This window comes from Columba livia, chromosome 12 (assembly GCF_036013475.1).
Source record: "Columba livia isolate bColLiv1 breed racing homer chromosome 12, bColLiv1.pat.W.v2, whole genome shotgun sequence".
In the NCBI taxonomy this organism is placed as follows: domain Eukaryota; kingdom Metazoa; phylum Chordata; class Aves; order Columbiformes; family Columbidae; genus Columba; species Columba livia.
Window position 1 is genome coordinate 747,383 of NC_088613.1, and position 13,354 is coordinate 760,736.

The window sequence follows — 13,354 nt, forward strand, 5'->3', positions numbered from 1 at the left end:
TGCAAAGCCTATAATTGCATTTCAAAACCTACAGCCATTAATTCCCACAAGCGCCAGGATCAGAACTGCAAATAAAAGCAGCCGCCGATGTGTTCTGCATTCGGGGAGATGCTCCGCCAGTGCCACGGAAACGCTCGCTCTGCTGGGAGGATAGTTCTCACATGTGCCTTTTAGCCCAAATCAAGTCACTATTTTCACAAAGCTGCCCGGATCCCACAGCGTTAGCAGGAGGAGGGGGGCGGGTCACGATCCACTGTTGGGGGTTGTTGGGGGAGCTGAGACCCAGAGCTCGGGCAGCGCTTGGGCACCACGAACGTGGCACCCCAGGGCTGGAGGTGCCATGATGCTCGGGTGGGGACAGCACTGGCACCAACACCCCTGGGGACAGCACTGGCACCCCTGGGGACAGCACTGGCACCAACACCCCTGGGGACAGCACTGGCACCGACACCCCTGGGGACAGCACTGGCACCGACACCCCTGGGGACAGCACTGGTGGCGAGGCAGGCAGGTCACTGTCCTGTGCATGTGAGCAAATGCCGATTTCAAAGCTTGACACTTTTAAGCCTGCTTGGACCTGAGTACCTTATCAGGGATCTCTTTAAATTTTCTTTTTCCTTTTTTCTTCTTATCTTTCTTTCCTTCTTCTTGTTTTCCTTTGTCATCTTCTTTTTCTTCTTCTTTTCCTTCTTTTTTCTTTCCATTCTCCTTTTCCCTCTCCCTTTCCCCTTCCCTTTCCCTTTTCTTCTTTCTTTTCTTTCTTTCTTTCTTTCTTTCTCTCTCTTTCTTTCTTTCTTCCTTTCTTCCTTTCTTCCTTTCTTCCTTTCTTCCTTCCTTTCTTTCTTCCTCTCTTCCTCTTTCTTTTTCACCAGGATGAAAACGGTTTCTTGGGCTCTGCCTGGGCTGAGCACAAACGTTATCCCAGATAAGCCCATCACCTCTGCCCCTCTGCCAGACAAGCCAAGTTAGAAGTCTTGGTGCGTCCCCATGCACAAGGTGCTGCTGTGTGCCTGCAGGTACCGCGGGGACAGGGACCTGGGGACAGCGTGTCCCTCTGGAGCTGGCGCTGACCCCTGTGCAGAGGGAGCATCGCTCAGATGCAATGCAGGGAAAACGCAAAAGGCCTTTTGTAGCCATTATCTCCACTTTCAAATAAGCTCTTTTTAAATTCGACTTTAATTAAAAGGGGGAAAAGTATGCCCAGGCAAACAATTTCCAGGCAGACGATGGGCCAAAGCAACAGAGAGTTCCTTTGACCTGACAAGCCCAACTTTTTGAAACTTTTAATTAAAAACACAGAAAATTTTGCCACAGTAAATTGCCCAGAGAGCCAGGCCTTTGAAGAGCTGTAATTAGGGCTATTTGGATGCTCTCTGTGAGAAGCTCCAGCGGTGCAGAGGCTCCTGCTGGGCGGTGGGGGCCGGGGGGACTCACCTGGCAGCCCCGTGTCCCTGGGGACACCGTCAAGTGTCCCCGCAAGGGTCAGCCAGGCACCTTCTGTCACTCCTGGGCCACTTCCTGACACTGTGGCTTCCTCTGCTGCAGAGAGCTGGAGGAAGCAAAACCTAAATACGGCATTTCTGCTATGATGTGAAATTATCTTGCACGCAACTGGTTTCTTTTGGCTCTGAGAGCTGACTTGTAGGGATGACCTGTGTCCATTCTCCCAGCCAGAAGGACACCCACAACATCCGTGCTGCCTCTTGCTGAGCTCCGTGAGGCAGACCTGGGAGCCGAGGTCCCTCGCGACTGGTCCTTTGGGTCGGGGTTGGGATGCACGGTGCTCGACTTGCATGGTCAGGAGCCAAACCTGGTTGTTCCAGGTTTGTAGCTGTGGCCAGTTTCCCAAAGGGTTCAGCAGCTTCTCTTTTACCATTTTTCTTTAAGAAAATAAATTTAAAAGAATGGAAAAAGGCCAGTGTGGTCCTTGCTGCAGTGGGTGCTCTCTGGGCTTGTTCCTGGCCATCCCGTTTCCATCCTCTCCAGTGCCGGCTCCATCCCTCCCGCAGTTGGTCCCACGGCTCCTCCCCATCCCAGAGGGTCTTCAGGGGGCTTTTTGTTGCTGCATGGAGTTAAATAGCACAGCGCTGCATTCACTCAGAGAAGAAAACGTTTCACAGTTTCTACCAGAATTTCTGCTGCAGCTTCAAAGGGAGCAGACGGCTTTCGGGGGAACGGGCGGAATCCAACAGCTTCCCCTGAGCACAGACAGCTCCTGCTGCCAGTGGGGAGGAAGTTAGGAAGAGAAAATATTTTGAAGAAATCAGAACAAGGAGGCAGAAAAACATAAGTGGCTGCACAATAAAATTAAAATTTAACAAAACAGGCCAAAAGAAGTATGTGTCAGAGATGGAGCTGCTCCAGGAATGAAAGAGCGGTGCGAGCGTGTGTTGATGCCACCAGGCATAACAGAAAAGAAAGAGAAATCAGGATAGTGTGTTTTTTTTAACATTTACTCCAAAACCACTTGCTGAACACAGTGCAATCTCTTTGATATGAAGGTTAATTGAAAGAAATGGCACAGACCCCTTGGAACTCGGTCTTAAATAGCTCCAAAGAAGAAAAGTTTGGGGTGAAAAAAGGAAGACAAAGAAAGTGCAGTAGGAGCAGAAAAGCAGAAGATTGAGGAAAGACGCAGGAGAACAAAGAGGAGCCCAGCGCGGGCTCACACCGCAGCCCAGCACAGCTGCTGTCCTGCCCGCGCCGGGCTGCGCCCAGAGCCCGCGTGGGGCCAACACAGGACGTTGTCCCAGAAATCCTACATGCAACATGTTACCGGCTTTTCCCGAATGGTGATGCACGCCAGACAGCAAAGGGAAAAGGAGGGAAAGTTACAGTTGGACTCAGAACTTTCTCCCCAGGCCTTAACACGAGCCATTGCTTCGGTCACGAACCTCCACTCGAGGACGCTTTAGCAGTCTGTAGGTCCGGTTTAATATTCTTCCCTTAGGCCTCTTTGTTCCTCCAGATTTTGGCCAGAATGAGAAATGAGAACACGGAGCTGGGAAAGCCAGGAACAATTCCTGGGGTTGGAAAATGCAACTAAAATCACCGTGGGGTGCAAACGTCACGGGAGAACTTCTGTGCAACAGTTTCAGAACGAGTTCAAGACCAGGAGGGTTCACGGGAGCCACCTGAGCCGCTGGATGCTGCTCGGAACGTTTGTGCCTCGGCTCTAGTCGTCGCTTCCCTGGTCCAGTGTTGCTCCAGCCTCTGCCACCGCGCCACCTGCTCTTGGGACACGAATCAGCCCCACCTCACGGCACGTTTTGTGCTCCCCTCCACGCCGCCAGCCCCCCCAAAGCCCCGTGCCCAGGAACGCACCCGCCACACCGGCTGGAGGCATCTGCAGCTTCCATCCATTGGTGAGCGGCTGCTGCAGAACGTCTGACTCCTGGCTCCATCACCAATATCTGAGCTATGCTGTAATTGGCCATAAAAGTCTCATGGTATTATTTGTGCGCCTTGATTAGCTGAACGTGAAAAGCACTTACAATGCAAATTTCCCTTTAAAATCCTGTTTCCTGCGAACCCTCAATGAATCAGCTGTTGAAATCTCCCACTGAGAGCACTCTTGCCAGTAAAAGTTGATAGTGCTAATGTTTGTGGAGTGGGGACACAAAAGGGGGAAGAAGCAGCTAAAGCAAACTCGTCTGCACCGCCAAATATTTGCAGAGAAATACCGACATCATCTGCCCCAATGTGTCCCGATGTTTCACCCCACGCCCAGCTGAGATTGATGGCCACATACCCAACCTCTTTCCTTTCAGGAATGAAGATGCAGCTGTGTTTTCTTTGTTCATACTCCCTTTTCCAAATGCTGCTGTTGCCTTATTGAAGTCTTTGAAAAATACTCTGTATAGAAACAATTCTGCCGACGCATCAGTTTTCTCTGTGCTCTCCTCTCCCCGCTCCTTCTTCACCACCGAGGACATTTGCATGAAAATGGCTCCAGTATTTCTGAAGCCATCACCTGGCGCTCACCGGCTGCTGCCGCCCTCCCCATGAGGTCATTTCCTCTGTGTGATGATGTAATTGGCCTCAGGGGCATGTTTCTGATGTCACAAGAGGATGGCTGGGGGTCCAGGGTGGGCAGCTGGGCTGCTGGCAGCTCCCTGGAAGCGCAGGCAGGGGTGCAGTGCAGGCAGGGAAGTAAGGGTGCAGTGCAGGCAGGGGTGCAGTGCAGGCAGGGATGTAAGGGTGCAGCACAGGCAGGGATGCAGTGCAGGCAGGGATGCAGTGCAGGCAGGGATGTAAGGGTGCAGTGCAGGCAGGGATGCAGCACAGGCAGGGGTGCAGTGCAGGCAGGGATGTCAGGGTGCAGTGCAGGCAGGGATGCAGTGCAGGCAGGGATGTAAGGGTGCAGCACAGGCAGGGATGCAGTGCAGGCAGGGATGCAGTGCAGGCAGGGATGCAGTGCAGGCAGGGGTGCAGTGCAGGCAGGGATGTAAGGGTGCAGTGCAGGCAGGGATGCAGTGCAGGCAGGGATGCAGGGTTGGAGCATAGGCAGGGATGCAGTGCAGGCAGGGATGCAGTGCAGGCAGGGGTGCAGAGCACTGGGACTCCCCTGCAAACAGCATATGAATAAACTCTTTGTGTCCCATGTGATGGGCAGATAGCACAGGTACAATCCCAGATCAATTTGATTTAGAGTATGTAATTTTTAAAAATCTCCCGTTACTGTCATGGCCTCAGCCTTTCCTTCCCTCCTTTATTTTCCGGATGGTATTTTTTCCATCTTATCTTCTTTCATCAAAATCTTGTTTCCTCCTGCTGGAATCACCACATTCCCGATCTATATGCAGATTAAACCCTGGGAACAGATGCTATTGTCAACTTTTATTAGTTTATTGCATTAAGAAAAGATATCTTCGCAGTTGTTGATATAAAACAGGACTCCCTACTTCCACTGAAAGCCCCATCTCCTGGAAGCAACAGCAAAGAAAGCAAAGGCTCTTCTGAACCAGAGCCACTGTCACAAATCAGGGCCTGTGTATCGGGTGCAGACACCAGCGAGGCTGCTGAGTGAGCCGAGCGGTGCCCTGTGCCTGCACAACCGCACAGTGTCCTGTGCCCGCACAGCCGCACAGTGCCCTGCCCCCGCACAACCGCACAGTGTCCTGCACCCGCACAACCGCACAGTGCCCAGCGCCCACACAACCGCACAGTGTCCTGCCCCCGCACAGCCGCACAGTGTCCTGCGCCCGCACAGCCGCACAGTGTCCTGCACCCGCACAACCGCACAGTGTCCTGCGCCTGCACAACCACACAGTGCCCTTACACAGGGAGGAAATGGTTCCCGAGCTCAGCAATGAGCCTCACGAGGCAATTTCCTTTCCCTGGGATACCAGATGATGAGGCCACTTGAGATATTTGTATTACTCTGTTTGTATTCTACTTAAAATGATGCTCTTCCCCCTGCCCACTGAACACCATCGTTTCAGTCCCAGAGAGGTTTATTCCCTGGCCTCACGCTTTGCTCCTTTGCTGTTTATACATTTATTATTTACACACAGGCCTCCAGCTGCAACTCTTATGCTGGAAAAAAGATCATTCGGTGCTCTGTTTGGCGAAAGATAAGAGGCACAGGAGAGCTGCCAGCTCCCCAGAAGGGAGAGGAAGAAAGAATATCCACAGCCTTTTCCCTGCGCTTGTCGGGAACTTGAACTTGGCTCCTGTGGGCCAAAGAAAAAAGCTGCTCATCAACCGGGCATTTCAGATTCCCTGGACTAGGTGACCACCGTAGGTCCCTTCCAAGTAAAAATATTACTCTATTCTATTCTATTCTATTCTATTCTATTCTATTCTATTCTATTCTATTCTATTCTATTCTATTCTATTCTATCCCATCCCATCCCATCCTATCCCATCCCATCCTATCCCATCCCATCCCATCTATCCCATCCCATCCTATCCCATCCTATCCTATCCCATCCTATCCTAATCTCCTTGATGGAGCAAGGTATGTAATGTAACCCAAACACAATTTAGCAGTGCCTATTTCCAGACATGGCTGCACAGGCTGGATAAATCCCCATCAGACCCTACAGCTCCAGCCCAGAGAGTTTAAGAAATGCCCAAGGAACAGTTTGCTGCAGCTTGTAGGGAGAAAACAAACAAACAAAAAACCCCAAGTGAAAGCACAGAAAAGAAATGTAAGAGAACGTGGGCTAAGCTGCACTTTTAGGGAGCAAGCTTTGGTTTACATCTGATGAAGTTTTCCTGGCAGACATCCCAGAGTGCTGTGCGTTTGCTGTGCAAGCGCTGCTGGGAGGGGAGCAGGGGAACGTGGCTGCTGAGGGAACTGAGGGAAATCGCTGCTCCCTCTCACCACCGGGCATGGAACGGGGCTAATGGGCCATGCGCTTTTAGTGCTGACTGGCCAAGCCTACCCTGCTGCTGTTACTTAACCTGAGGGCCACAAAATCAGGTGAAGCAGATGAGATTTGCTAAAAATGCTTGTTTCTCCACCGGCTTTTCCCCAGCTGCAGCACCCCTGTCCACTGCTGGCTTCCTCGGGAGCCCCCAAGATCCTTTCTTTGTTCTCCTGCTTTGCCAGGTCGCAGCAGCTTCGGGCGAAGACCAAGGATGCTGCCAGCTCAGCCAGGGCTGGGTTTGTGTCCCAGCTCAGCTGCAGCTGGAGCGCAGTCCCTCCCATGCGCCCAGCCCAGCTCACCCACCGCCCATGCTGGGGGTCACTGCGGGGGTTGCTGAACCCCTGTGTCTGCCTGGGCATTGCCGCCCAGTCCCAGGGCTGTTGGTGACCGCACTGCATGGGAGCTACCACAGGTGAAGCCCCAGCTCCCTGGGACAGGTGGAGACACTTCACTCCACTAACCAGCCCCTTCCCCGCTCGCTGGCTCGTGTTTGAACCAGAGCAGGTTCTGCAGGGCAGCACCAAAGGCGACTTCTGGTCAGTGCACTTTGAACTGACGCCCTTGCCCCTGGCAGCCCTGACAGAGCTCGACGCTCTCTGCACTTCTGGTTTGGTCTTTATGATTTACCTCCCAAAATTCCCTCTTGCAGCAGAGCTGGGAGGCGTGATTAAACGTTTCCTCAGTGTTAGCACCGTTACAGTGCCAGGTTAAAAAAAATAATAAAGAAACAAAGAGGATATAGTGATCGCTGTCAACAGTTGCAAGTGGCTGTCTCTGCAAGGACTGAGGTCTTCAGGCCCCACGAGATGTCAGGGTGGCCCATGGCTCTGCCACTGTCCCCAGCCTGTCCCGTGTTGGGTGCAGGAGCAGTGAAGCTGCGTTCTCATCCTCTGCTGCCGCCTGCTCTCCGGGCATCACCTCCTGCGTATGCAACCGGTTTGCACGTGGAACCCGTAACCTGGGGGTGTCTGAATAAATTCTAATTAGAATCCGCATTCCAGCACGGCTCAAAGATTTCTCCTGCACCAAAAGCCTTTGGTTTCCTTTTTCTTTCTCCTTTCCTCTCTCTCCTTTTCTTTTCTTCTCTTTGTTAAACTCGATCCTGATTTCTCCAGCCCGTGGGTTGGCAGGACCGAGCCGTCCTGCACTGCACAGGGGAGCAGGAGTGGGTGTGTGTGTGTGAGAGGGAACCTGTGGCGGGGCTGGGAACGGCGCGGCTGGCGCGAGGTCCCAGCTGCGAGCTGAGCTGCCTTCCCGTTATTGATTGCAGTGATGCAGGGGATTTGGAACGAGCTGGGCTGGGTAATGGGCTATAATTTGGTCCAGGTTTTGTGAATGCATTGTTGAATATCCAAAAGAGAGAAAAAAAAAGGGAAGAAACCTCTGAGGAGATTTCTGGGAGGAGGCAGCACCGGGGCTGAGTATCCGCGTGTCCTCATGGGGCGCGCCTTGCCTCATCCACCAGCTCAGCAAATTGCAGCTTAATCCTTGGTGGTGGCTTTGGGAAGGGGTGAGGCTGGGGAGGGAGAGGGCTGGGAAGAGGAGCCGTGTGAGGTTTCTGCACCTATCACCAGCCAGCTGGCTGCTCCCGAGCCCTCCTGGCTCTGCCGGAGTGGCCTTGGAACCGTGATCCTGGCACACCAGCTGACACTTGCTTACCTTCCTAAAAGCATGTCCCATGGGCAGAACCCAAACTGGCCTCAACACACCTGTTCTCCCTCCCGTTGCTGTTTTCCCCATGTTTTTCCCCTCTTCTGCATGCTCTGGGAATCCTCCATCCAACACGTGGGTGAGAGGGGGAGCAGAGAGCCAGCGCCGGGCTGGGCTGGGGGTCTGGGTTTGCAGCAGGGGCAGGGCTGGAGCTGCTGGGCTATGGCGAGCTCAAGGGCCGCTGCGGCGGCACCCCCAAACCCTCCCCGGAGCTGGGGGTCCCGGCTGTGTGCTTGCTGCTGCCCAATGGGCTGGGGGAGGGCGAGTTTCAAAGGATCTCATCTCATCCCAAGGCCACATCTGCTGCATGTGTTTAAAACAACTCATTAAAGTTCCTGAAAGGCCTAAAAAATGAGTAATTCTCTAAATGAGGGAGTCTATAATAGCCCTCTAATAAGCTATAACAGGAGACTTGTGTGTTGCTAAGCTCACCGGGCTGTGCGGGGCCCCCCCGCCCCGAAAACCGTGGGGGCCGGGCAGGTGGATTTGGGCATGGGGCAGGACGGTGCCCGACCAGCAGCCACGGGGCAGCCGGGAATAAAGGGCTGTCCAGGCTCTGCAAAGCGGCAAAGCCTCCAGAGATGTATGTGGGGGAGCAAGGCTCCAGGTTGTCATGGGGAGGGCCACCCCACCCCGAAGGGCTGTTTGTTGTTCTGGTTTGGGTTTGGGGGGTTTTTCCTTCCCTTCCAGCAGTGCACGCTGAGCCCAGTAGTGAAGAGGATGTAAAATGCCCCAGTAAAAATCTTGGGCTGTTCCCTGCCCTCGAGCTCCTCACCCTCCACCTCTCCCTGGCAAGGTCCCCGTGCCAGGATGGCGCTGTGTCACCGTCCCCGCGTGGCAGTGGGAAGGGGGACACTCCTCTGGCGGGTGCTGCAGTTTGCTTCCAGCGGGATCTTGTGCTTTGCAAGTCGTTGGGCTTGTTTTTTCTTTTCCACCAAGGCAGCACGTCAACACGCGCCGCCTTGTCACCAAACACCGCCCGCTGCTGCAGCACCCTCCCAAACACCAGCTGGGGATGGATCTACCAGCGTTCACCAGGGCTGAGGCTGGCCCTGGTCCAGCCACATCCCACTGCATCGCGAGCGAGCAGATGACATTTTGCTGGGCTTCCAAAGAACTGGAAAATATTGAGAACTTCAGGATTCAAGATGTTCTGCTCTCGTGGTGAACAGCTCACGCTGCTATATTGGTGAGATGATGTACCCATCTCTTGGCATCGCTCCGTGCTGTGACATCATGGTGGGACATAACTCATCGAGCTGCATGTCTCCCCCGCTCCGTGGGGACTTGGGACACCTTCGTCCTTGGGGTGAGGATGTTCCTCAGCATGTGGGGGATTTGGGGTGGGAATCAGAGTTCTGGGGCAACCTGCATTTGCCAGTGGTGGATGTGCCACCTCGTGAACGGATCATGGAGCCACCAGGATGCGTGGGAGAAGGAGATCCAAAGGACAGCCAGAACTGTGATCATGCAATATCTACACAGGTCAAAGCAGGGCCCTGACATAAAAGCTTTAATTTGAAAACATCCTTGAGGCCACAGGGAAAGAAGATTTGAGAAACAGGGGCAAGGTTTCCCCAAAACACCCCAAAAGACAAGGGAAGAACCCCCACCACCCTTGCTCCATCTCGTATCTTGCAAGCTAAGATTTTTTTCAAATTGTTTTAGGTTAACCTTGACTTCTAAACTCTTGCGTTGTCATTGTGGTGTTATTAAATAAAAGCATTTAACCCAAATCGGAGCCTCCCTGCTTCCTCAGGAGTGTCATTGCAGGCTGGGCCAGCCGCTGGATTTCCTCTTTCTGAGGTCACCTGTGCTGGAAATAGGACCCATAAGTGAGTCAGAAGTTTCCCAGCAAACTTCAGGGCCGCTGAGTTTGTGAGCTGCTCAGTTAATAATCCTGCAGCGCTCTTTCCTTGTTCCGGAGCAGGCGCTGGGACGCAGGGCTGGGGCCGGCCCGACATCGCCCGCTGCTCGGGAGGCACGGCCTGATGTCAGCCCTGCAATCTGGGCTGCTGTTTATTTATTCAGTCCTCTTCATTAAATTCCAGTTAGTCATACAGGTGTCCCGTCCAAGAGGAAGGTCAGGGAGAGGAAAGGAAATGGAAGAGAAACAAAAGAGAGCCTGTGAGGTATGCAGATGCATCCTTTGCCGTGCCCAGGGATGCAAACACGCTTCTCCTGCGTACCCGCAGGCTTAGAGAATGTGATTTGTGTCTCTGTGTGTGTGGGAGCACGTGTGTGTGTGAGAGCACGTGTGTGCGCTGGTGAGACCATGACCAGCACTGGAAAGGGACAGTAACAGGAGCCTCCTTGTCCCTTTGGGGCTGGAGCTCGTGGCTGACACCCCTACATGCTGGGGACATGATGTCTCTGGCCCTCGGCTCCTCCTGCATCCCCCAGCACAGCGGAACATGCCGAGCAGTGCCCAGCTTGCTAAAAACGGGCTTTCTCAATAACCAAACCCACCCGGCACAGCCCCGCCAGCCCCGCGGCTCCGCACCATGCTGCTTCATGCTGCACCGAGCTCCTGGTGCTGCTGAAGACAAAATGCGGCCATTGCCTTGTCTTTCTGAGGGACTGCAGATGAGATGTTACAGCTTGGCTGGCTGCGAGAAGAACCTGCTCCGGAGATGGGCAGGCAGATTTGTGGGCGGCATTTACTCAGTTAAAGGGAACAGCACCTTGGATGGGGTGCAGGCAGTGGGAGGTGGGATGGGGCTGGGGGTACAAACAGGAGGTGATGCCATTTGGACCTATCAGCGCACCACGGGAACTCCATGTGATGGAGGCAGCTTCTCCATGATACCGTGATCTCGGTACTCCCCGGAATTTGGGCTCTGACGCTCTCTGCAGCCTGGGACCTCCTCTCCTCTACCTACAGACAAGTGTGTCTGGAAAGCAGGGAACGGAGGCAAGTCCTCCCACCCCCCAGCTGCCCGCCCAGCTCGCGGCTGCAGAGCTGCCTTCCTCCCCCTCTTCACACCTCCCTCCATTGCTGCACATCCCTGGGAGATGTTAGATCATTTTTTCCAGCTCCTCCAGGTGTCCATAAAACTCGCTGCAGATTCCTCCATGGAGAAGGGAGCGGTGGGGAGGAGGAAACCCAAACCCACACTGGTGCCCCCTCCCCACAGCTTTTCCCAGGAAGGGAAGCAGCTCGGTGGAGGGCAGGGGCACCCAGCACAGTGCCAGGGGCTCTCCGGAGCACGAGACCCTCCAGATGGGCACAAACACCAAGAGGCTTTTGCTGCCACAAAGCCCCGTCCAGCCCCAGTTCAGCTCTTGCTCTCATTGCCCTGGAACCTGCTGCTCTTTGAGGAGAGTGAGGAGAAGTAAGGATGGGGAAACCTTCACCTTATGGCAGGAAGGTGCCCAAAACCCCCAGAGTCCTGAGCTATAATCACTGGGACCCTCGCAAAGCTCTGCCCGGGTGGGACATCCCCCCGGGAGGATGGAACATCTGGCCCTGCTGGCTCCATCACATGTGGAGCACGAAGCTGTCAGGGAGGCGAGAACACAGCTCCATGGGGTGTGGGGATGGTTTGGGGATGAGGTGGCGGTGAGCAGCAGGTCTGCCCTGGATCTCCATCACATCTGGAAAGTCAAAAAGCTGCCGGCTGAGGGAGAGGGCCGGGCCGGGCTGGGCGGGGATGCTGGAATGGGGCAGGAAGGGGGTGCAGAAGAGAGAGGCACTTTCTTCTTTTCCTCTGTTTCCTTTTTTTTTCAGGCAGAAATGATCTCATGTTTTGTCTAATCTAAATTCTGTCAAGCAAGCAGGGAGAGGAAAAAAAAGAGACAGAAAGCGAGCAAGGGAAGGCTACACAGTTAATAAAAAATCTGCTAGACACATGTTCCCTGCGCTCTGAGAGCAGGAGGGGGAGCCAGGCTGCACAGAGCCCCCGGAGGGGCTGGAAGGTGTGCTGGGCCCCCGAGCCCCTGTGGCAGGCTCTGTCCTCTTCCTCACCTGACAGGGACATTCAGGACCAGGGCACAACCCTCCTTGTGCCACGGGACCTCCCAGTCACAAACCAGCTGTGGCCACTGGTGGGTGCCAATGGGTCTGGGTTGGTGGTCAGACCCAGGCCCCGTGTCCCTTTGCCCATGTCTCTGACTGTCCCCAGGGCTATCAGGAAGGAAGGAATGCTGAACACAACGGCGGCTTTTTTTCCTTCTTGTGGTATGTTGCCTTTTCCCATCTCACTTGCTAAATCACAGGGAGCAAGACAGATGCTCCTTTGGCTGTGCATGCGGAGGGAGGCCGAGGGGAGGCTGAGAAAAGCCTTTTCTTTCCATTCTCATCCTCCAAAAAGGGTTTCTCACCTGATAGATTTCATGGGCTTTTGTTTTTGTTCCCCAGCATCCACACGTGGAGCAGAGCAGGGCTGGATGCAGCACGGCCAGCAGGACCAGCCGCTGCCTGCTGCACGTTTGGAGCCAGCAGAAACCAGTCAAAAGAAGCCGTGGTGGCTTTTGTTTAAAAACGTGGCTTTTCTCAGCCAGATCTGTTCGCTGCTTGGCTACAAAAACATCTGTGCCAGCAAAAGGCGGGAGGTGTTATGGGGGTAGGAAGCGGAGGCTGGAGATGGGAGCGGTCCAGCTCTCTGCTGCTGGCTGAGGGTGGCAGATGCTGGCTGTGGCTTTACCTTGGCTTCTTGTCACATCCCCTGTGCCCTGCCAGTGTGACAGTGTCCTGGGGGTGCAGTCCCTGCCGGTGTCCCTGCCGGTGTCCCTGCCTGCACAGCGCACTGAACGCGGCTGCTTTGGCTGCTGCTCTGCGACTGCAGCACATTTCTGGTTTTTCTATGTTGCCTCATCAACAGAATTCAGATGAGTCCAGAGTGCCCCAAAGAAGGCAGCAAAACCCCCAGCAGGACAGCCTCAAAAGCGGCTTCTCCACCCGTGCCTGCAGGAGATCTCTGGGGAGAGCGGCTGTGCGGTTTGCGGGTACCTCTGTTGCTGGACCGTTACCTGCTCCACGGGTGATTTTAATGAATGAATCGCTGTGGTGGGTGAGGAGCTGAGATGTGGGGTTTGCATTGTGCTCCAGAGACGCCTTTTTTTTGCCTTGTCAGAGCAGGGGCTTCTGTGAAGGTGAGCAGCAGCGTGGTGCTGGTTGGAACCTCCAGCAGCTGCTCACCCCAGATGTGGCCAGGGATGCTCGGTGTCACCTGGGGAGTGCCATCCCCGTGACGCGGTCCCGTGAGGTGCTGGCAAGGGGATGTTACATGAAGCTGGCCCAAGGAGAGCTGTTTGGTCACAGGCAG